The 26,023-nt window shown below is 38.6% G+C and overlaps 1 long non-coding RNA gene across 1 annotated transcript in view; it reads right to left on the bottom strand.

The window, feature by feature from the left end:
* LOC120099384 (uncharacterized) overlaps positions 1-6,987 on the bottom strand; it is a 41,415-nt gene extending 34,428 nt beyond the window's left edge. The window contains exon 1 of the long non-coding RNA XR_015646462.1: positions 6,352-6,987. This is a non-coding gene — a long non-coding RNA (uncharacterized LOC120099384). The remainder of the gene's footprint in view (positions 1-6,351) is intronic.
* Between the last annotated feature and the right edge of the window lie 19,036 nt (positions 6,988-26,023).

Genomic DNA, 26,023 nt, shown 5'->3' on the forward strand with positions numbered 1-26,023 from the left:
TACAACCATTCTAGAAATCAGTCTGGAGTTTCCTCAGAAAATTGGACATTGAACTGCCTGAGGATCCAGCTATACCTCTCTTGGGCATATACCCACAAGATGCACCATCATATAAAAAAGACACGTGCTCCACTACGTTCATAGCAGCCTTATTTTTAATAGCCAGAAGCTGTAAAAACCCAGATGCCCTTCAACAGAGGAATGGACACAGAAAATGTGGTACATCTACACAATGGAATATTACTCACCTATCAAAAACAATGATTTTATGAAATTCATAGGCAAATGGTTGGAACTGGAAAATATCATCCTGAGTGAGGTAACCCAATCAAAAAAAAACACACAGGGTATGCATTCATTGATAAGTGGCTATTAGCCCAAATGCTTGAATTACCCTAGATGCCTAGAACAAATGAAACTCAAGACGGATGATCAAAATGTGAATGCTTCACTCCTTCTTTAAAAGGGGAACAAGAATACCCTTGGCAGGGAAGGGAGAGGCAAAGATTAAAACAGAGACAGAAGGGACACCCATTCAGCGCCTGCCCAACATGTGGCCCATACATATACAGCCACTCAGTTAGACAAGATGGATGACGCAAAGAAGTGCAGGCAGACAGGAGCCGGATGTAGATCTCTCCTGAGAGACACAGCCAGAATACAGCAAATACAGAGGCAAATGCCAGCAGCAAACCACTGAACTGAGAACAGGACCCCCATTGAAGGAATCAGAGAAAGAACTGGAAAGCTTGAAGGGGCTCGAGACCCCTTATGAACAACCATGCCAAGCAACCAGAGCTTCCAGGGACTAAGACACTACCTAAAGACTATACATGGACTGACCCTGGACTCTAACCTCATAGGTAGCAATGAATATCCTAGTAAGAGCACCAGTGGAAGGGGAAGCCCTGGGTCCTGCTAAGACTGAACCCCCAGTGAACTTGGTTGTTGGGGGGAGGGCGGCGAGGGGAACACCCATAAAGAAGGGGATGGAGAGGGGTTAGGGGGATGTTGGCTCATAAACCGGGAAAGGGAATAACACTTGAAATGTTAATAAGAAATACTCAAGTTAATAAAAATAATAATGTTTAAAAAAAAGCATCATCCTGGAAAAATCCCTTGTGGTCTTTTTAGGTCAGTTCCTTCTTCCCACCCATAGCCCACCACTTAGTGCATACACATTGATATACAATACACACTGGTCTATAATCTATGCATTGTCTAGCATTTTATGTAAATGCAGTTTTGCAATATGTAGGTTCTTTTAATTAAGCTTCAGACATTTTTAAGCCGACAATCATTTTTGGTTTTAGCTGCATGGGTGAACATGACTAATTTTTCTTTCTAAAAGACATTTTAAAAAAGTTATTAATTTTATCTTATGTGTTTGACTATTTGCTTGTGTGCATGCCTATGCACTATGCAAGTTACATGGCCACAAAAACCAGAGAAGGCATTGGATCCTCTGGAATTAGATTCCTGATGATTTTTGGCCACCATGTAGGTACTGGGGCTTAAACATGACTTTCCTCTTGTAAGAGTAATTAGCACTCTTAATGGCTGCATCTTCATTTCATCCATTTGTTGTCAATTTTAGATACATTTCTTTAATGATTGAGGCCTCTGCCTTTCTATTATTATCTAATTACTTGTCACTCCTGTAGTTTTATATCTTTTTCCCGTTTCTAATTAAATTGTTCCTCTTCTCATTGTGTTCTTGAGGATCTGGAGATACAAACATGCCTGGAACCCTGGGTTCCATTCTTAGTACCACAATGATGCGCCCACCTGTGGTTGCAGGACTTAGGGAACTAAGGTAAAAAGATAGAGAGCTCAACACCAGCCTGAGTGGCATAGCAATACTCTACTTCAAAGTCCAAGAGCTAGCAATTCATCACAGAAAGCATCTCTCTGATATGAATACAGCTTTGAGTTCAATTGCTAGTATTGCAGAACAGAAGGAAAAGACATTGTTACATGTTTGGAATAGAGATATTTTAATTTAGGTATGTATTTTCCTAAGTTAAAGCTACCTTTTCTGTACTTTTCCTTTCATCCTATTCTTTTTTTTTTCTTTTTTTTTTTCTTTTTTTTTTTCGGAGCTGGGGACCGAACCCAGGGCCTTGCGCTCGCTAGGCAAGCGCTCTACCGCTGAGCTAAATCCCCAACCCCTCATCCTATTCTTTTAATCTTATATAGCATCTTACCTTATAGCCCAGACTGGTGTCTAACCCGTTACCCTTCTGCCTCAGCTTTCCATCGATTTCTTCTTTTTCTTAGCAATATTCTAAGAACAGACTTTGTAAATTTTTGCATTAAATTTTCTCAGTTTTACTTTCACTCCTTAGATTTATTTTTAAGTTTTGTTTTTAATTGACAAACAGTAACTGAATATATCTGTAGGGCACAATATAGAATGATTAAATCTGGCTACTTAACAAATCAATCATTTCACATGTTTATCTTTTTCCATAAAAGTATTTTAAAATTTCACTTTTAGTATTTTTGAAACACATACTATGTTACTGTATTGTAGCCAATAGTATGCTCAGTTGATTTGTATCCTTTGATCAAAACCTCTGCTTTTCCCAGCCTGCCTCTACTAACTATCGTCTTACTCTGCTTCCATGAGTTCAGTGGTTTATAGTTCACACGTGAATGAAGCCTTGTACTGTTGTATATTTTGCAGTTGTTTTTCACTTTGGCAGTTCTGTGGTTCATTTCTGTTGTTAAAAGCAACAGCCCCCTTTAAAGTTCAAATTTTTATTCTATTTGTGTACATATGCCACATTTTCTTTGTAGGTCAACTTCCTTTAAAAAATTTTTGTGTCCTATTAAAGAAATAACTCCTTATATTTATTTTTAAAATATTTTTAGGTTTTTGTGTCATGATTTTTTTGAGATTATAATATAGTTACATTTCTTTCTTTTCTTCACTCAAAATCCTCCATTATATTCCTCCTTGCTCTTTTTCAAGTTAACGGGCTTCTTATTTAATTGTTACTGCATATATATATATATATATATATATATATATATATATGTATACATATATATTGTGTCTGTATCTTGTAGTTTTGAATAAGAATTGTCCCCATAGCCTCATGATTTGAATGAGTGGTCACCTGAGTGTGAGACTATTTGAAAGGATTTAGAGGGGTGGAGGAAATGTGTCACTGGAGGAAGGCTTTCAGGTTTCAAAATGACAATTTTCAGCCCAGTGTCTCTGTATTCATGATGCCTGCAGATCCAGATGTAGAACTCTCATCTGGATGTAGAATTCTTAGCTATTTCTTCAGTACCACATGTGCCTGCATGCCACCATGTTCCCGGCCAGGATGACAATTGTTGAAACCTCTGAAACTAAGACAGCCCCAATTGAATCCTTTTTTTCATAAGAGTTGCCATGGTCACAATGTCTCTTCCCAGCAATAGAACATGACTAAGACAATGAAATATATGTATATATATATGTATATATGTATATATATATGTATACACACACATATTCCTAAATATAATCTACCCAGTCTGTATCGTAACCTGTTAATTGTATTTTTTCAGAATTGGCTATTTGGTATTGGAGAACCAATTGGTTAGCTATTCCCCAGAGAACAGTATTTCTCAAACTCTCAACATTAATTGGTTGACTGTGGATTGTTGTGTAATGTTGAAAGCATCATGGACTTTCTCCACTTTGGGATGTCTATTGGTGGTGTTTTTGTTGAGCTCATGTATAGGCAGCCAATAATCTAATTTTATGTTTGGTGTTAATAAGGATTGAGGTTCTTTTTAAATATATTTTAACTTACTGTTTGAGAGTTCACATCTGTATTCTCTTTATTTCCACTGAGTTTTCAAATGCTCTGAACAATATTTTCCAAAAATACTATCCTTATGCTCTTTGTGTGTGTGTGTGTGTGTGTGTGTGTGTGTGTGTGTGTGTGTGTGTGTGTGTGTGTTGGTGATTGTGTTTTGGGGTATGTATTGTATGTGTTGTTATTTTGTGTGTGTGTGTGTTTGTGTGTGTGATTTCTCAGTGTGCTCCTCCTCCTCCTCCTCCTCCTCCTCCTCATCATCATCATCATCATTAAAACTTTTCTCAGATGGGATTTCTCATTGAACTAGAACCTGCCAAGAAAGCTATCTTGTTGGCCAATGGTCCCCAAGTATCCATCTGTCTGACTCCCCAGTGTTGGGATTACACTATGTGCCAGGATATCCAAGGATTTTTTTAATGCTAGTTCAGTGCATGGAACTCAAGTGTTCTTGCTCACAACTACTTGACTGAGCTGCCTTTCTGTTTCCCTTGTCTTCTTTTACAAAATGTCAGTTAACCATATCCACACATGTCTATTTCTATGCCTTCTATTATGTGTTATGGATTGTGTGGCTATATTCATGTCAATATCTAATTCTTAAGTACTGAAAACTCATCATACAACTTGAAATTGGTAGTCTAAATCTGTAAACTTGATTCTTCTCTTTCAAAATCTGTTTTATTTCATGTTTACATTGACAGTTTATTAGATATACTACATTTGTACTGTATTTTGTAGGATTTAAATTAATAATTTGTAAACATGTATTTATAGGAAAATATCTATAGTATTAAGTTATTAATAAGGATGCAAATCTTGGGCAAGTATTAGATAAACTGCTGAAATGTTGAATTATTTTAAGTTCTTTCTCATGTGTTTTTAATCAAAATGATCCTGAGCTACTAAGTGACTAAATTTTCTTAAACCTGACAAGGGTTGGAGAAATGGCTCAGTTTCAATTTTTAGAACCTACACAGAATAGAAGCTCACAACCATCTGCAACTTCAGTCACAAGGGATATGACACCCTCTTTCGGTCTCTGTGGTCATTGCATGCATGCAGTACATAGACATACATACAGACAAAACACCTGTACACATAAAATAAAATCTCAAAAACAAATTGAATCTGAGAACAGCTCAGAATCTCAAAAGTACTAATATTGGAAAGTGCATGCAAGAATACCTAATAAAACCATTCAGTTTTATTGAGAAATAGGTCAGATTATTGGTTTTGTTTTACAGATGCTTTTATGAATCCCATTGTCTCTGTACTTTTTGTCCTATTCAAAGTTAGTTGTGTAAATTGATGAGAGAAAACAGAATAAAAAAATGACAAGCTCTATGAGACTAGACCTCATTTACAAAACCCACATGTGGAGTTCTTGCAGTAGGTATTAGTGATATGAGGTAGGCCAGAAGTTAGATATGAGACAACTAAGAAAAACTCCAGTTACACTTTGGTAGCTGTGTCTCCTGATGATAAGGATAACCTTTTGTGGTTAAGCATCCTTGAAGCTGCAGTTAGATTGTTTTCACTCCAGAAATTAAGGCAACAAAGCATTCTCCCACACGTGTGCACTAATATATGATATGCATCCTGAAGAGACCTGATGTCATTGTAATATCACTTGCATTGTAGTTTTGACATCTGCTCAGGAGAAAAAATGCCGTAAAAGGGAGACCTGGCCTATCATGATTTGGAAGAGAAAATGGATTTCCTTATTTACTCCATAAATATGCCACTAACCTCATAATTATTCATAAATGCTTCTATGAAATCTACAGCAGAGCCCAGTGGATGGCATACTATTTTCTTTAGAGTTTTTGATTAGGTTAACTTTGATAAATAAACAGATAAAACTGTATTCTTTTGACTAAATTCTTGCCTTCAAGACAAGAACTTCAACCTCACTACAGAACTAGTCAAGAGTAAATAAATATAGCTGAGAGGCAGAATATGCTTCCATTGCTCACTGCTTCTCCGGGGTCTCAGAAGAAATACATTAGCAAGCACAGGATGTAGAAATGGCAACCATTGGACTGAACATGGGGAACCCCACTGGAAGAATTAGAGAAAGGATCAAAGGAGCTGATCCCATAGGAAGAACAACAATTTCAACCAACCAGATACCCAGAGATCCCAGGGACTAAACCACCAACAAAAGAGGGGGACCCATGGCTCCAGCTGCATATGTAGCAGAGGATGGCCTTGTTGAGCATCAGTGGGAGGAGAGTCCCTTAGTCCTTTGAAGGCTCAATCTCATACCCCAGTGTAGAGGAATGCCAAGGCAGGGAGGTGGGAGAGTGGGTAGGTGGGGGAGCACCCTCATAGAAACAGGGGAGAATGAGATAGGGGATTTCCAGAGGAGAAACCAGGAAAGGGGATGACATTTGAAATGTAAATAAATAAAATATCCAATAAATAAAGAAAAGAAATGACATTAAAAAACAAAGGCAGAAACAAGGAAGAAACTTGCAAGCTCTATATTCCTAGCTGAAAAGACATTACTTTTGAGCATTGAGGTTACCTCTAGCGACGCAACCAAAGCCAGGAGTTTAGCAGCCAGAAGGCTACAGTAATTGAGTACATGACCATTTCCCTTTTGGCTCGTTCTTTGTTCTCCTCTTCTAGATGCTGCAATCGTCTATTCAGCTTGAGGATCTGGCGTCTCAATGAAGTTGCGTCCACAGCGGTAATCTCCTCTGAACTTGCTTCAATTGCTGTGTCGAAACTGGAAGTGCTGTGTCTAATGTTGTCATGCTGAGGAGGAGAGATGCAACACAATGCAGGTCTGCAATTTTGACCTAGCACACTCATGATCCGGCGGTAAGCCCCGTTAGTGGAAGACTGGAGAAGGTACAAAAACCCTCGAGCAGAGGAAAGATTGGCTCTATTATCAGGTAACATTTGGAGAAGATGGATGGGAGCCTGGCTCTGGCAGTACTAGTTCAAGTGATAGGACTGAAGACTAGCTATACATTTTGTGAAACACAGTCTTTAGCTTGGCAGCTGCATGAATTTCTTCATTGTGGGGTGTCAGAGATGTTTTAAATTCAGTAATCTTGTGAGGCTTCACTTAACCCAAGGACATGAGGTAGTTGTAGTAGTTGTAGTGCCAAGGTTTGGATGTAGTTGACTGAGCCTGCTGGTCTTGAAATGGAATGAACTGGCATACTTCCTACCATGACAACCCTTTCTGGAACCTGTGTCATCACACACATGCTTGGAACTCTTTGGAATTCTTGTTCCAGGTCCCTTTAGTTCTCCTGAGACCCTCTTAGGCTAATAACAACATTGTATTTCATTTCATCTTGAAATGGAATGAACTGGCATACTTCCTACCATGACAACCCTTTCTGGAACCTGTGTCATCACACACATGCTTGGAACTCTTTGGAATTCTTGTTCCAGGTCCCTTTAGTTCTCCTGAGACCCTCTTAGGCTAATAACAACATTGTATTTCATTTCATCATTGGTTTGATTAATTTCTGCCATGTCAGGAGAAGTGTAAGAAGGAAATATTATCCCATTCCCCAGATATGGACCAGCTCCTACTTGCTGTTCAATGTCTGCTTTTATGCTCTACCTTGAATTTTGTGACTTGGTTCAGTGTAAACACTGAGTTTAGAGTACCTTTATCCCGCTATACCTGTGGAAGATCTCCTGGCTGGAATGGAGAATGTTCTCCAAGGTTATAGACTGAGCACAAGAAGGAACTGTGGCAAAACAAAGCACCTGGTGGGCAGTCTGGGAAAGTCTTATTTGGCTACTTTATTATTTTTGTATGTATGTATATGTGCATGGTGTGTGTGTGTGTGTGTGTGTGTGTGTGTGTGTGTGGTGGCCAGAGGAAAACGCCAAAGGCCATCTGGAACCCTGGTGCACTGAAGCTACCGGGAAGGGGCGGCGCATATCTTCCTGGTTGCTGCCACTGCAGAGAGCCCTTGGGCAGCACCCTACGAGCGAACTTGAGCCTCGGGACCACAGGTAAGACCAACTTTTCTGCTGCAAGAAAGCTGCCTGGTGAACTCAAGACACAGGCCCACAGGAACAGCTGAAGACCTGTAGAGAGGAAAAACTACACGCCCGAAAGCAGAACACACTGTCCCCATAACTGACTGAAAGAGAGGAAAACAGGTCTACAGCACTCCTGACACACAGGCTTATAGGACAGTCTAGCCACGGTCAGAAATAGCAGAACAAAGTAACACTAGAGATAATCTGATGGTGAGAGGCAAGCGCAGGAACCCAAGCAACAGAAACCAAGACTACATGTCATCATCGGAGCCCAATTCTCCCACCAAAACAAACATGGAATATCCAAACACACCAGAAAAGCAAGATCTAGTTTCAAAATCATATTTGATCATGATGCTGGAGGACTTCAAGAAAGACATGAAGAACTCCCTTAGGGAAACACAGGAAAACATTAATAAACAAGTAGAAGCCTACAGAGAGGAATCGCAAAAAACCCTGAAAGAATTCCAGGAAAACACAATCAAACAGATGAAGGAATTAAAAATGGAAATAGAAGCAATCAAGAAAGAACACATGGAAACAACCCTGGATATAGAAAACCAAAAGAAGAGACAAGGAGCTGCAGATACAAGCTTCACCAACAGAATACAAGAGATGGAAGAGAGAATTTCAGGAGCAGAAGATTCCATAGAAATCATTGACTCAACTGTCAAAGATAATGTAAAGCGGAAAAAGCTACTGGTCCAAAACATACAGGAAATCCAGGACACAATGAGAAGATCAAACCTAAGGATAATAGGTATAGAAGAGAGTGAAGACTCCCAGCTCAAAGGACCAGTAAATATCTTCAACAAAATCATAGAAAAAAACTTCCCTAACCTAAGAAAAGAGATACCCATAGACATACAAGAAGCCTACAGAACTCCAAATAGATTGGACCAGAAAAGAAACACCTCCCATCACATAATTGTCAAAATACCAAACGCACAAAATAAAGAAAGAATATTAAAAGCAGTAAGGGAAAAAGGTCAAGTAACATATAAAGGCAGACCTATCAGAATCACACCAGACTTCTCGCCAGAAACTATGAAGGCCAGAAGATTCTGGACTGATGTCATACAGACCCTAAGAGAACACAAATGCCAGCCCAGGTTACTGTATCCTGCAAAACTCTCAATTAACATAGATGGAGAAACCAAGATATTCCATGACAAAACCAAATTTACACAATATCTTTCTACAAATCCAGCACTACAAAGGATAATATATGGTAAAGCCCAACATAAGGAGGCAAGCTATACCCTAGAAGAAGCAAGAAACTAATCGTCTTGGCAACAAAACAAAGAGAATGAAAGCACACAAACATAACCTCACATCCAAATATGAATATAACGGGAAGCAATAATCACTATTCCTTAATATCTCTCAACATCAATGGCCTCAACTCCTCAATAAAAAAAAAATAGATTGACAAACTGGATACGCAAAGAGGACCCTGCATTCTGCTGCCTACAGGAAACACACCTCAGAGACAAAGACAGACACTACCTCAGAGTGAAAGGCTGGAAAACAACTTTCCAAGCAAATGGTCAGAAGAAGCAAGCTGGAGTAGCCATTCTAATATCAAATAAAATCAATTTCCAACTAAAAGTCATCAAAAAAGATAAGGAAGGACACTTCATATTCATCAAAGGAAAAATCCACCAAGATGAACTCGCAATCCTAAATATCTATGCCCCAAATACAAGGGCACCTACATACGTAAAAGAAACCTTACTGAAGCTCAAAACACACATTGCACCTCACACAATAATAGTGGGAGATTTCAACAACCCACTCTCATCAATGGACAGATCATGGAAACAGAAATTAAAGAGTGATGTCGACAGATTAAGAGAAGTCATGAGCCAAATGGACTTAACGGATATTTATAGAACATTCTATCCTAAAGCAAAAGGATATACCTTCTTCTCAGCTCCTCATGGTACTTTCTCCAAAACTGACCATATAATTGGTCAAAAAATGGGCCTCAACAGGTACAGAAAGATAGAAATAATCCCATGCGTGCTATCGGACCACCACGGCCTAAAACTGGTCTTCAATAACAATAAGGGAAGAATGCCCACATATACGTGGAAATTGAACAATGCTCTACTCAATGATAACCTGGTCAAGGAAGAAATAAAGAAAGAAATTAAAAACTTTTTAGAATTTAATGAAAATGAAGGTACAACATACCCAAACTCATGGGACACAATGAAAGCTGTGCTAAGAGGAAAACTCATAGCGCTGAGTGCCTGCAGAAAGAAACAGGAAAGAGCATATGTCAGCAGCTTGACAACACACCTAAAAGCTCTAGAACAAAAACAAGCAAATACACCCAGGAGGAGTAGAAGGCAGGAAATAATCAAACTCAGAGCTGAAATCAACCAAGTAGAAACAAAAAGGACCATAGAAAGAATCAACAGAACCAAAAGTTGGTTCTTTGAGAAAATCAACAAGATAGATAAACCCTTAGCCAGACTAATGAGAGGACCCAGAGAGTGTGTCCAAATTAACAAAATCAGAAATGAAAAGGGAGACATAACTACAAATTCAGAGGAAATTCAAAAAATCATCAGATCTTACTAAAAAAGCCTATATTCAACAAAACTTGAAAATCTGCAGGAAATGGACAATTTCCTAGACAGATACCAGGTACCGAAGTTAAATCAGGAACAGATAAACCAGATAAACAACCCCATAACTCCTAAGGAAATAGAAGCAGGCATTAAAGGTCTCCCAACCAAAAAGAGCCCAGGTCCAGATGGGTTTAGTACAGAATTCTATCAGACATTAATAGAAGACCTCATACCAATATTATCCAAACTATTCCACAAAATTGAAACAGGTGGAGCACTACTGAATTCCTTCTGTGAAGCCACAATTACATTTATACCTAAACCACACAAAGAACAAACAAAGAATGAGAACTTCAGACTAATTTCCGTTATGAATTTCGACGCAAAAATACTCAATAAAATTCTGGCAAACAGAATCCAAGAGCACATCAAAACAATCATCCACTATGATCAAGTAGGCTTCATCCCAGGCATGCAGTGATGGTTTAACATACAGAAAACCATCAATATGATCCATTATATAAACAAACTGACAGAACAAAACCACATGATCATTTCATTAGATGCTGAGAAAGCATTTGACAAAATTCAACACCCCTTCATGATAAAAGTCCTGGAAAGAATAGGAATTCAAGGCCCATACCTAAACATAGTAAAGCCATATACAGCAAACCAGTTGCTAACATTAAACTAAATGGAGAGAAACTTGAAGCAATCCCACTAAAATCAGGGACTAGACAAGGCTGCACACTCTCTCCCTACTTATTCAATATAGTTCTTGAAGTCTAGCCAGAGCAATCAGACAAAAAAAGGAGATCAAGGGGATACAGATCGGAAAAGAAGAGGTCAAAATATCACTATTTGCAGATGATATGATAGTATATTTAAGTGATCCCAAAAGTTCCACCAGAGAACTACTAAAGCTGATAAACAACTTCAGCAAAGTGGCTGGGTATAAAATTAACTCAAATAAATCAGTAGCCTTCCTCTACACAAAAGAGAAACAAGCCGAGAAAGAAATTAGGGAAACGACACCCTTCATAATAGAACCAAATAATATAAAGTACCTCGGTGTGACTTTAACGAAGCAAGTAAAAGATCTGTACAATAAGAACTTCAAGACACTGAGGAAAGAAATTGAAGAAGACCTCAGAAGATGGAAAGATCTCCCATGCTCATGGATTGGCAGGATTAATATAGTAAAAATGGCCATTTTACCAAAAGCAATCTACAGATTCAATGCAATCCCCATCAAAATACCAATCCAATTCTTCAAAGAGTTAGACAGAACAATTTGCAAATTCATCTGGAATAACAAAAAACCCAGGATAGCTAAAGCTATCCTCAACAATAAAAGGACTTCAGGGGGAATCACTATCCCTGAACTCAAGCAGTATTACAGAGCAATAGTGATAAAAACTGCATGGTATTGGTACAGAGACAGACAGATAGACCAATGGAATAGAATTGAAGACCCAGAAATGAACCCACACACCTATGGTCATTTGATTTTTGACAAAGGAGCCAAAACCATCCAATGGAAAAAAGATAGCATTTTCAGCAAATGGTGCTGGTTCAACTGGAGGGCAACATGTAGAAGAATGCAGATCGATCCATGCTTATCACCCTGTACAAAGCTTAAGTCCAAGTGGATCAAGGACCTGCACATCAGACCAGACACACTCAGACTAATAGAAGAAAAACTAGGGAAGCATCTGGAACACATGGGCACTGGAAAAAATTTCCTGAACTAAACACCAATGGCTTATGCTGTAAGATCAAGAATCGACAAATGGGATCTCATAAAACTGCAAAGCTTCTGTAAGGCAAAGGACACTGTGGTTAGGACAAAACGGCAACCAACAGATTGGGAAAAGATCTTTACCAATCCTACAACAGATAGAGGCCTTATATCCAAAATATACAAAGAACTCAAGAAGTTAGACCGCAGGGAAACAAATAACCCTATTAAAAAATGGGGTTCAGAGCTAAACAAAGAATTCACAGCTGAGGAATGCCGAATGGCTGAGAAACACCTAAAGAAATGTTCAACATCTTTAGTCATAAGGGAAATGCAAATCAAAACAACCCTGAGATTTCACCTCACACCAGTGAGAATGGCTAAGATCAAAAACTCAGGTGACAGCAGATGCTGGCGAGGATGTGGAGAAAGAGGAACACTCCTCCATTGTTGGTGGGATTGCAGACTGGTAAAACCATTCTGGAAATCAGTCTGGAGATTCCTCAGATAATTGGACATTGAACTGCCTTAGGATCCAGTTATACCTCTCTTGGGCATATACCCAAAAGATGCCTCAACATATAAAAGAGACACGTGCTCCACTATGTTAATCGCAGCCTTATTTATAATAGCCAGAAACTGGAAAGAACCCAGATGCCCTTCAACAGAGGAATGGATACAGAAAATGTGGTACATCTACACAATGGAATATTACTCAGCTATCAAAAACAACGACTTTATGAAATTCGTAGGCAAATGGTTGGAACTGGAAAATATCATCCTGAGTGAGCTAACCCAATCACAGAAAGACATACATGGTATGCACTCATTGATAAGTGGCTATTAGCCCAAATGCTTGAATTACCCTAGATCCCTAGAACAAACGAAACTCAAGAAGGATGATCAAAATGTGAATGCTTCACTCCTTCTTTAAATGAGGAAAAAGAATACCCTTGGCAGGGAAGGGAGAAACAAAGATTAAAACAGAGACTGAAGGAACACCCATTCAGAGCCTGCCCCACATATGGCCCATACATATACAGCCACCCAATTAGACAAGATGGATGAAGCAAAGAAGTGCAGACCGACAGGAGCCGGATGTAGATCGCCCCTGAGAGACACAGCCAGAATACAGCAAATACAGAGGCGAATGCCAGCAGCAAACCACTGAACTGAGAATAGGTCCCCCGTTGAAGGAATCAGAGAAAGAACTGGAAGAGCTTGAAGGGGCTCGAGACCCCATATGTACAACAATGTCAAGCAACCAGAGCTTCCAGTGACTAAGCCACTACCTAAAGTCTATACATGGACTGACCCTGGACTCTGACCTCATAGGTAGCAATGAATATCCTAGTAAGAGCACCAGTGGAAGGGGAAGCCCTGGGTCCTGCTAAGACTGAACCCCCAGTGAACTAGACTATGGGGGGGAGGGCGGCAATGGGGGGAGGGTTGGGAGGGGAACACCCATAAGGAAGGGGAGGGGGGGATGTTTGCCCGGAAACCGGGAAAGGGAATAACACTTGAAATGTACATAAGAAATACTCAAGTTAATAAAAAAAAATAAAAACAAGGAGTCTTAATTGAGAAAATTTCTCCAAAATCTTGGCCTGTAAATATGTCTGTAGAGGAAGCTAAAAGGAGCAAGCTAATAAGCAGCACTCTTCCACGGCTTCTGCTTCAGTTTCCTATTTCCAATTCTTGCCCTGATTTCTCTGAATGATGGACTCCAAGTTGTAAGTTGAAATAAACTCTTTTCTTTCTGGGTTGTTTGTGGTCAAGGTGTTTATCACAGCAATAGAAACCCTAACTAAGACAAGCATGCAAGATTTTATAGTAGTAGTTGGGAGGATGAGGTAAGGGATGAAAGAAGAGGAGAAGGAAGGGGAAAGATTGAGATTCTAATTTTAAACTTTTGAGAGTTTTTAAAAAAAATTGTGTTTCCATGTTTGTCTTTGTCTGAGTATATGCATATGAATGTGGGTACCCATATAGGCCAAAGGTTTCAGATGCCCTGGAACTGGAGTTACAGAGGGTTCAAAGCAATGATGTGAATACTAGGAACCAAGACCCTGCCCTCTGCAAGCACAGTTAGTGTTCTTAAGTTTGGGGTATCTCTTCAACCCCAATTTGAGATTCTTCAATGCTGAAAAAATTTAATGAAGAATTTGTACTTCAGATGTCTCCTAAGCAGCTATTCATGTAGGCCATTTTCTCAGTGTTCCAGTGCTAGAAATAAATTCTCTCCTAACATTTCTATGGTGATCAAAGAGATCTAAAGTATTTTTATCAGTTCTGATGAATTCTACAAACTGTATTCTGCCTAATAATCATTTTTGTGATTTTTTTAAAAAAAGCACTGTACAGAGATATATGTTCTCATAGACCTAAGCAGTGACCACTGGAATGGTAAGGAGAGTCAGGATCCAATGTTGATCCCTTTAAAAAAAGTTGCTATTTTAAGCTCAGCTTTATTGAAATATTCCTGATTCTGAATAAGCAGGGAACTTGCAGAAAGCCTAAGTCACCCCCACTTAACTTGACTGGCTTTATAAACTAAAACATATTCTAGCTTAAAACCAAAATATATTTGAAGAAGAGGTGCTTTGGGTTTGCTTTACTGTCAAGCAGCAGTAAAGGAAACACCACTTCTGGAGAACTTCCTCCCAGGAAGCCCTTCCTCAGACAATGGAGCTCCATTGGCATTTTCCTCATAAAATGTCCAAAACGTTGGCTGTGATCCTTATATTCTTGATGATTATGTGTTTGGGTGCCATTGGTGAATAAACTTGTCAATGCCTGTCAGTTCAAAGCTTTTTCCAAGTTCTTCTCTTCTTTCACAGATATGGTCTGTACACGATGGACAAAAGGTTCTATGCATTTTGAGGAGGCAGGCCATAAAATGTGGGCAGAGAAAATGAAGTCTGTATTCCTGAATGTTACTCTAGTTCCTTGGTCACATATTCCATAGCATGGTCATCTAACTTTGAGACAGAGACAAGATTTGGTGGGGTTTGTACCTGTCAGGGAAGTAAACATCAAGAAGTTTCTTGTTCCAGTGCTACCTAGGATTAAAGATTGTTTTAACAATAATCATTTTATTTTTGTTTCATTTGAGATGAGGTTTTACATTTTATACCAGGCTGGCCTTGAATTCAGTATGTAGCCTAGGGTGGCTATGAACTCACAGCCATACTTCTGCTTTAGCCTCCTAAGTGCTGTGATTATAGACCTGAGCCACTATGTTAGACTCAATCGCTCTCAAATACATCATAAATTACACAAAACAATTAGGATTTCCAATCACACATGTAAAGCCTTCTTTATATTAGTGGATGTTGTTAGTGGAAATAAATTATCCAATGTTAACTGTGTCTAGGACCATAACCCAGAATATTTGTAAGATATTTGATTAGAAAGAAGTTGTTCTTTGTGGCAAGTGGGATGTGTCCATGAGATACTGATTTTCTGGGGTTTCACAAAGCATGTTTGAAAACAATGGTGGATGGGAAACTACATGTTTCATATCTAAAGCTCTCTGGCATGAGGCTTCTGTAAGGAACTTTTTGACCAATGTGCACACAGTATTGAGTGAAATAAATTTGTTGAGACTTTAGAATCCAGAATTAATTCTGGAACGATGAGTCACATTAAGTATATAATCTGAAGGCTTAGGGAGAATGAGCTCACAAGCAGAAGATCTTATGTTAAATATCTACTAATCTCTGAATTTCTATAACAAGCTGTGACTATCTTCCCTCTCTTTGAGACTTAAGCAAAATAGAGGTACTGCCACTAGCATGTGCATTGATTGATCAGGGTGCCTTCTTAGTAGATTTGGGGGTTGTTGAATAAAAAACGATGTGGGGAGCACCAAATAAAGCTACCTTTACTTTCTTTTTAAAGTGTAGGTCTATCTACAAAGATTGTAGCCTCAATTGGCCTTGACTTAAGATACAGACTAAGGCAACAAGGCTTATCTCAAACTTATAATTTATGTAACTTGGCCTCTCAAGTGCTGGCATCACAGGTGTTTACCACTATTTGAAGCTACCCTTCTCTCTCTCTTTTTATTTTCTGATGTAAAATCTCACATATCCCAACCTGTTCTTGAACTCTACTTATGACTGTGGATGACCTTGAACTTCTGGCCCTGATCGTCCTGCCTTAATTTCCTGAGTACTGTGACTATTCATCTGTGTCATACACACTTTAAGCTATGCTGGGGATTGAACACAGGCCATTATTGATGCTAATAATAGGATTCTATTAACACAGTTCCATTCACACTCCTAAAAACTACTTGCTTTGGAGTTTTATTTACTTATTATAAGGCTTTTTTGGAGAGCTCTTATGAAATATTATCTTATAGTATATTAAGAATGCCTTATAGTATATTAGCTGTTATGGCTCTTTTTTGTATATGTAATATATTTTTACCAGATATTTTTTTACCACTATCCTTACAAATTTTACAAATAAGAAAGCTAGGAGTCTCTGTTAGTCATGGTAGGATCACTAAAACTCAAACTTAGATTTGTAGAATTCCACTGTTTAATTTTGCATACACCTCTTCTGTATCTTTAATCAATTGACTTTACTAAAAGAAAATGACATAGACTAAGGAGTTTAAAGAGAAAACATTTTTATGAAAGTCCAAAATCAATGGGCTTACATGACCAGGTTCTAGTGAGGGACATCTTTTTGCTTTGCTTCTCACTATACCTTCCTGAAGGTGAGAGAGGACTGAGGAAAGAAGAAGGGAACAAGGGAGAGAGGAGGAAGGGGGTGAGACAGACTCAGAGAGAAAAAGAGACCAAGAGACAGACTCTGAGAGAGTTCCTGAATTTTGTGGTATTTTTTCCTCATAGGAGCACTAATCCCATTCATGAGGGCTCTGCTTCTATCAAATCACCTATCAAAGACCTTGCCTACTGAATGCTATCATTTTCGTATTCACATGTCTAATATAGAAACTGTTGAGGCACATTCAGTACATGACATGAGTTGTAATAGTATCTCTTCCTATGTTTGTAAATAAGACTGTAGCTCCTTCTCAAATATGGTTGAAATGTTTCCCCACAAGTGTTTGAGGGTTTGAACTATGTTCTCATCCATTTTCTGCTGAATTTATCCTCCTTTGGAATCAACCTCCACCCCTCCATACCCTTCACTTCAGTGAAACAAAACTAGTTCATGTTTATACATACCCTATAGTCATTCTTTTCCAAGAGAAGAAAGATGGACTGTTGTATAAAAATGGCTTCATGGTGCCCAACTTTTGCTCATTGTTGGGACAGACAGAAAGGAAGCACAATGTTTGAAGGATGACTATGTCAGATTTGGGAAGCACAGCAGCACTTTATGGCTGCAACTGTAATGCTGCTATAATCCTGAGGGTATTTTTCTATAAAATTAGTAAGGCTTAGACACCAGGGCTCTGAAGGACCATGTGTAACCATGGCTTCCACTATAGCAGCTTTTGGGACACTGGAGATAAGCACTGAGACGGTATATCATACTCATAGAAGGGGCAGCAATTTGTCAGAGTAGACATGGTTCCTATACTTCCATTTTCAGGATAAAGACGAGAAAAAAAGTAAGAATGGATAATATTTGAGCATATATGTAACATCCCATGAGGCCCTGGAAATAAATGGAATAACTGGGGAAGGGGATACTTTTGGCAGCTGAGGCAAATGTTATTCAGGGTTGTTATTCCCATAGCGTGAGCACATTCTTATTTAAATAACCAGCTGGTGGAGTTGGACAAGACAGAGTTATAGCTCATTAATTTGAGAAGTGAAGCATCTATCATGTACTGAACATGTGCCAGACACTTCAAGTCTCTGGGGAGCAAAAGAGAAGGCCAAGTTTCTGCCTTCTGAGGACTTACATATGGATACGTCTTATCTGCACAAGAGGTTTTGACCTGTTTCTTGAAGTTTTGCTCCAAGGCTGCTAGCAATATACAGAGATTATTATATGATTGGCAATTGACCTGCAATTGTGTACAACACAACACGGACCTTGTTTGGTTGAATACAGTTCACCTAAAATTTTTTTGTTTAAATTGTTTTCCAAATCCTTTCAGATGCACTTCTGTTCTGAACTCCTCTTTAGTACTTATCTTTGCTTGGCCATAAACCCCAAAGTATTCTTTTCTGCACCCTACTTAAGCACATGCTGTTCAAAAGTCAAACAGAGGATTACTAGGCCTTCACTTGTAAATGTTTTCATTTAAAGTTTAGTTCAGCATTTGTTTAGCTCATTTGGCTTATGTGCCTGCTTGGTTTTCAGTGGTCAGGATAGGAGCTGTGTTGGTGTCATTTTTGTGTCTTAACACAGGGCTCTGCACATAATTGAAACCCAGTAGGACCAAAGAAGAAAGTGCTATTTAAAACCAGAGCCCTTTTAAATAGTGAAAGATGCCAGCTGAAATAGAGTGTCTCTGACAAAAAATTCAGTCAGTACGTTTTTTAAATTCTTTTAGTTGTTGACTCTCAAGTATTTATGCAAATGACAATGAGGAAAAGTACAGATATTGGAAATGTACCAAAGTCAAGACTAATTCTAGCCAACTAATTCTTCTAATCAAATTGTCTGCAATAGTGTCTGGCTAAAAGAGGATTAAGCCTGGTTGACCCTTTGCCATTCCTTCCTGTGAAAGTCAACTTCATTCACTTTCTATATGAGGTCCTGAGTATGCCATGCAAGAGAGTGAGGGATCAGGGAAGTTTTCTCACAAAAGGAGGGACTGAAGGAAAAAAGGAGGAAAGAGAAATAAGATGGAGGAAGGAAACAAAAGAGCAAGAAAGAGAAGGAGGGAGGAGGAAAATGCAAGAGGGATAGGGAGGGGAGGAACGAAGGGGGAGGGAGAGCAAGAGGATGAGGTAGATGGAGGGAGGGTAGGAGGGAAAGGGGGTAGGAAGGGAAGGAGAGAGAGGGGGCAGAGAAAGGGGAGCAAAGGAACTCTCTAAATAGACTTTTTGATATTTGATTGAAGTTTGATGTGCTTTAATTGACACAGGAGTCTGGAATGCTCTGAAACTCTGACTAATAAATGGATGGCCTCCTTGGGTAGTTAAAACTTACTTTCTCATTTGTAACCCCAACCACAAGGTTAAATTAGCACCATCTTCCTTTTAGTCTTCATAAGTAAAAAATGTACCAAACCCCATTTCTATAGACAGGCTAAGTGTCATTTCCTCCACATTCTTAAAAATTCTTATAAATCATACACTCTAAATTAGGTAGTTGACTAAGTCCTTGGTCATAGAAACACAAGTTTTTTATCTGAAGTTAATCCTTTCCCCAGACTTGAACAGTCTGGTCCATCTGCTTTAAGACTCAGCAGCCCCCTGAGTAAATTAGAAATGCAACTTCAGGAATAAGCTACTTAGACAAAAATCCCAGCATTCTGTGCAGTTTGAATGCAGCTTCACAGAAGATCATTTAGGAAAGAAAATGCAAATTGTTTGACATAGACCACAAACATCTAGGCTGTGTGGTCTGATACTAGGTTGTCTGGGAATGTTACCCATCTCCACCCCTGGTTCTGGTTCTGGTGCTTCCTCACCCGCTATCATTCGTCCTCCATTCCTGTGAACATTTGCCATCATACCACCAATTCACCACAATGGGTGAAGCTGCTTGAATTGCATACTTTTCTCATGATGGTGGACTGAAATCTCTTTGAAACAGTGAGCCAAACTAAATACCCTCTTCCATATGTGGTTTTTGTCAAATATTTGGCTCACAGTTAAACAAAAGCACCTAAAACAGTCTCTAAATGAGAAGACTTAGAAATTTAAGAAAGTAGTTTCATTTCTATGGGTGTTAGTTCTATAGCTTAGTTCTATAGCTAGTTCTATAGTTGATCTAACCTGAGTCTTCCATTTTACTTTCCCATATATTTACTTTTTTCCGTTTTCCTCCTTTCCTTTCATTCTTTTTGGTTTATAAGTATTTAGTGAACCCACGCTATGTGGTTGGCTTTGTTCTGAGCAGTGAAAAGATAGTTGTAAATGAAAGAGATAAAGTGTTCAACTCCTATAGCTTATATTCTAGAGGAGAAAAGATAACTAGTAAATAAATATATATCTTAAACAATTTTTACTTTGTATTGTTTTGATACAACTTGAATTTTCAGGACCATAGTTTTATTTACTCCAGGTCACCCAACAGCATAGTTCAAATTTTAGTCACCATCATTATGCACATAATTTCTTGAAGTATAAAGGAGTACCACTAACTTGGCATAAAAATGAGAAGCTCATGATAACTTACCAGACATATCATTTACTTCAGATTCAGCCACTGATTGGTCACTGTGCATATTTTATAGCTCACACAAGTTTAGAAAAGTTTGTGTTGTCGTATCTCCACATGGGAGAGACATGCTATAAGCAGAATAATTTAGCATTTAAGTCAGTACTACTATTACATAATGTTCCATGCTACTGTGAGTTTCCAAAGTAAATGTGTAAAAAATTGCTATTTACCACCAATACTTTACACAAGTGCCCAGTGGATCAGGACTTTTCCCCTAGTAAAGACAATTAGGTATATCAGGCTATTTCTTTAGCAGAATTTTGAAATAGTATATGAGGCAAGTCATTCAACATATCTAAGTTACGTGGCAGAAAATAACAGCAAGTACTTTGTATGGCAGATTCTTAACTTTGGTGTGTGAGTAACTTTATACTATGGCTTCCTCATTTTTAAATCTTTTGCTTTTTTGGGGATCTTTTTGTATTTGCCTTCTAAATGTTGAAATTATAACTATATTCCATAACACTTCATGCTTTGCATTTTTTCTAGTTGAAGGTTAATAGAATTGTAGAAGCAATATTTCTATCTGAAGGTAAATAGAATTGTAGAAGAAATGGCTCTCCATGGTCGTATGGGTTTTCTGTTCTTGTAAGAGAGATTCTTGATGTGCAGCTACTGGAAGTGAGCTAAGACAAACTTAGACATATGCATTAGGAAAAGAATTCTGATGGAAAAGATGAGTCTTTATTAGTGTACTTGATGTGGAAAAGAGTTTCACGTTAACAGAACTTAGAGTGTTCGTTACATTGAAAATTCAAAGAAAAAAGTGCTGACTGCTAATCTAAACTTATAATGGGGGATGTTATTCATCAAAGGATACAAAGAAAGTTCTGTCTGGATAATTTTGTTTTCTTGTAAAATATTCATTATTTGACAATTACGCACACATGCACACACACAGTGAATTCTGATCGCTGTCATCTTAATCTCCCCTTATAACTTTCTCGTCCTCTTACACCTCTCTGCTATAAGTTTCTTTTCCATATTTGTGCCTTTTTGTTATGTTTTTATGACTCACTGAGTTTAACCAGAATCATCTGTGTGACCATGGGTTTACAGCTGTCTATTGGAACTTGGTGGGCTTATCTGTGGGTACACAACTGAAGAAAGTAGCTTCCCCTTCTCCAGAATCTATCAGTGCCCAATAGTTCTAGATGGAGATCCCCTAATCCCCTTCTTGATCCATGATTTCCTGTTAATAGCCAAATCTTGTGCAGGCCCATTTGGGGCAGCTACAGCTACTGTGAGATCATGTAATCTTACACGGGTTGTGTCATGCCTAGGAGATATCATTTCACATCCCTTTGTTCTATCCTCCATACTTTCTGTACTCTTTTCCATGATGTTCTCAGAGCCTTAGTCAAAGTGGTATAAATATTCCTTTAAGGCCAATAAAATAAGTGTTATTTGTTCTCAGGACCCACATATCTCTTCATTCACTGCCTTCACTGCAAAGAGAAACTTTATTGGTCAGAGTTGAGAGTAGCATATTCTATGGATATAATTATACATATTTAGAAGGCAGTTTGGAACTATGTAAATTTAGCTAAGCAATATTACTAGCTTTCTTCTTTGGTCCAAGACCACCACTTCAGATATAGATTTTTCACCAGATTGACATTACCAGGCATGAGTACCCTCTTGTGGAGCATGCTTCAAACTCAGTCAGAGAACAATTCGTTATTTCAATAACAGCCATGCCACTATTGTACCAGTGGAACTTTGAATCATTTTAAGATGAGAAGAAGTAGAGAGACAGTTCAGTGGTAAAGAGGACCTCTTGTATTCCCAGTGGGCTATAGTTTAGCCCCCAGTACCCATGTTAGTGGTTTAAAACCATCTGTGATTCCAGCTGCAGGAGATCTGATGTCCTCTTATGGCTTCTGTAGGCAAAGCACACAAGTGTCACATAAGCACGCACACACACACACACACACACACACACACACACACACACAAAATACATAAATAAACGAATAAAAAGTTTTAAAAGAAGATAATTGAACGGCAAAAAGTTTTAAAAGATGAGAACAAAAAGGCAAGCACTTCTTAAATTATATTATTTTCTGAGATTGGGGGTTAAGTGTAGCAAAGAGTAGTTTCAAACTAAGGATTCTCCAGTCTGACTACAGGTATGTGCTGCTGCACATAACTCAAAATAGTTTTGATACCCTGTTTCTTTTATTTCTGGAGGAATACATATAAATAAAATTTACTAATTTAATCACATTTAGGGGTACAATTCACTGGTTTTAAAATGCGTTCCCATTGTTCTGTGACCAGCACCATCATTTATCTCCATCCCAAACAGAAACGCCTTATTTTTTGAGCACTAATTCCAATTTCTCTGGTACTCTCTATTCAACTTTCTGTCTCTATAACTTTAACTCTTCTGATGTGACTATAATCAATGAGTATAATCATGTAGTTGACCTTTTGTGTCTGCTTTATTTCCCTTAGTATAATATCCTTCAGGCACATCCATGTCATAGTACATATTTCCACTATTGATGAGTACTTCATTTTCAAAATCTTTTGATTTGCCTATTTTTATTAGTTTTATTTGAATGAACATATAAAATAATTGTAGTATTTTCTTTTCTTTTCTCTCTCTCTCTCTCTCTCTCTCTCTCTCTCTCTCTCTCTCTCTCTCTCTCTGAATTTTTTGTGTGCTCTGACTGTTGTGGAATTTGCTGGTAGGCCAGTGCACCATCATGCCTGACTTCCCAGATTCCCAAGATTTTCATGTGCGATTTGTTTTATTGATCCTTCTCCCATTATTGTCCACAGCCCAGGCCACTAGTCTCCTTTATTCCTTATCCCAACACATTTTGCTTTCATATCTCTTCTATAACTATGTCATTCTGCTTATTGATTTGCAATGTTTCCAGATTTTATCCATCTTGACAAGCAAAGAGAGAAACAAGAGGACAATGAAAACTAAATTCACCTACTCTGTGTTTTTTTCATCTTTATTAATTGAGTATTTCTTATTTATATTTCGATTGTTATCCCCCTTCCCCGTATCCAGGCCAACATCCCCTTAACTCATCCCCCTTCCCTTCTATATGGGTGTTCCCCCCCATCCACACCCCATTACCACCCTCCCCTCAACAATCACATTCACTGGGGGATCAGTCTTGGCAGGACCAAGGGCTTCCACTTCCACTGGTGCTCTTACTAGGCTATTCATTGCTACCTATGAGGTTGGAGCCCAGGGTCAGTCCATGTACAGTCTTTGGGTGGTGGCTTAGTCCCTGGAAGCTCTGGTTGCCTGGCATTGTTGTTCATATGGGTCTCGAGCCCCTTCAAGCCCTTCCAGGCCTTTCACGGATTCCTTCAATGGGGGTCCCGTTCTCAGTTCAGTGGTTTGCTACTGGCATTCGCCTATGTATTTGTTGTATTCTGGCTGTGTCTCTCAGGAGAGATCTTCATCGGGTTCCTGTCAGCCTGCACTTCTTTGTGTCATTCATCTTATCTAATTGGGTGGCTGTAGAGGTATGGGCCGCCTGTGGGGCAGGCTCTGAATGGGTGTTCCTTCCGTCTCTGTTCTAAACTTTGCATCCCTATCCCCTGCCAAGGGTATTCTTGTTCCCCTTTTAAAGAAGGAGTGAAGCATCCGCGTTTTGGTCATCCTTCTTGAGTTTCATCTGTTCTGTGCATCTAGGGTAATTCAAGCATTTGGGCTAATAGCCACTTATCAATGTGTGCATACCATGTGTGTTTTTCTGTGATTTGGTTATCTCACTCAAGATGATATTTTCCAGTTCCATCCATTTGCCTATGAATTTCATAAAGTCATTGTTTTTGATAGCTGAGTAATAATCCATTGTGTAGATGTACCACATTTTCTGTATCCATTCCTCTATTGAAGGGCATCGGGGTTCGTTCCAGTTTCGGGCTATTATAAATAAGGCTGCTATGAACCTAGTGGAGCATGTGTCTTTGTTATATGTTGGGGCATCTTTTGGGTATATGCCCAAGAGAGGAATAGCTGGATCCTCAGGCAGTTCAATGTCCAATTTTCTGAGGAACCTCCAGACTGATTTCCAGAATGGTTTTACCAGTCTGCAATCCCATCAACAATGGAGGAGTGTTCCTCTTTCTCCACATCCTCGCCAGCATCTGCTGTCACCTGAGTTTTTGATCTTAGCCATTCTCACTGGTGTGAGGTGAAATTTCAGGGTTGTTTTCATTTGCATTTCCCTTATGACTAAAGATGTTGAACGTTTCTTTAGGTATTTCTCAGCCATTCAGCATTCCTCAGCTGTGAATTCTTTGTTTAGCTCTGAACCCCATTTTTTAATAGGGTTATTTGTCTCCCTGCGGTCTAACTTCTTGAGTTCTTTGTATATTTTGGATATAAGGCCTCTATCTGTTGTAGGATTGGTAAAGATCTTTTTCCCAATCTGTTGGTTGCCATTTTGTCCTAACCACAGTGTCCTTTGCCTTACAGAAGCCTTGCAGTTTTTTTTTCTCCAAAAAGGTGTTCAAATTTTTATTTATGTTTTAAATCCCATTAACACTTTGAAATTACAGAAAAATTTTGGCATAATTTATATGGTTAAAGATATAAGCAATCCATCCATGTCCTAATGCACCACTCGAGGAAGTACAAGCTTGCAAATTAAGTTCATGTTAAATTAAACTTTCTATAAATTCATCCCAATTCCATAATGTGATCTGATATGCCCATTAACCTCTTCACTCCTGCTTGAACCCTGCTTCCAGAACACAGTGTCCTCTCTTAGGTTCCTATTCAATAATCTCTCCGTAAAACTCTTTATTCCAGCATGAATACTCTCTCCTCTGTTGTCACTTGAGAGCATCCAATAAGTTCTTTTAATGGTATGTGGTATTATTTGCTGACTTTGAATACAGATTTTCTTTTTGCACAATTCCCACTTCTTTGAGAATAGTGATTGCATCTTGCCTTGTGACACTCTATTGTCCACAGGCTCCCAGAGTCCTCAGGTCTTAATAAATCCTTCAGAACTGATGGGCTATCTGGTTAATGATTACTTCTTTTTTTTTTTTTTTTTTTTTTTTTTTTTTTTTTTTTTTTACAAATGAAAGTATATCTTTATAAAACTTCAGCTTTAGGTATTTGTTATAGCAACAAAAAGTAGACCAATTCATCTGTCCAGAGATCAGTGATATTGTTTCTGTTCTGGAAATTCTTGTAGGACTGAGTAACTTTAGTATAGTTTCTGCTTATTCAAACCCAATATTATATTACCAAAAACATCTAATGATGAATGAGCATTCATTCTGTTTCATTTAATATCAAACTACACAAAAATTTCAATAGCAAATTTTGTGTATGTGTTTATATAGTGTATGTATGTGATTTTGTTATTGGGGTTTATTATCTGTAAAGCCTTTTATTCTTTTTTTTTTTAACTTGAGTATTTCTTATATACATTTCGAGTGTTATTCCCTTTCCCGGTTTCCGGGCAAACATCCCCCTCCCACCTCCCCTTCCTTATGGGTGTTCCCCTCCCAACCCTCCCCCCATTGCCGCCCTC

The sequence above is a fragment of the Rattus norvegicus genome, chromosome X, assembly GCF_021556685.1.
Source record: "Rattus norvegicus strain SHRSP/BbbUtx chromosome X, alternate assembly SHRSP_T2T, whole genome shotgun sequence".
In the NCBI taxonomy this organism is placed as follows: Eukaryota; Metazoa; Chordata; class Mammalia; order Rodentia; family Muridae; genus Rattus; species Rattus norvegicus.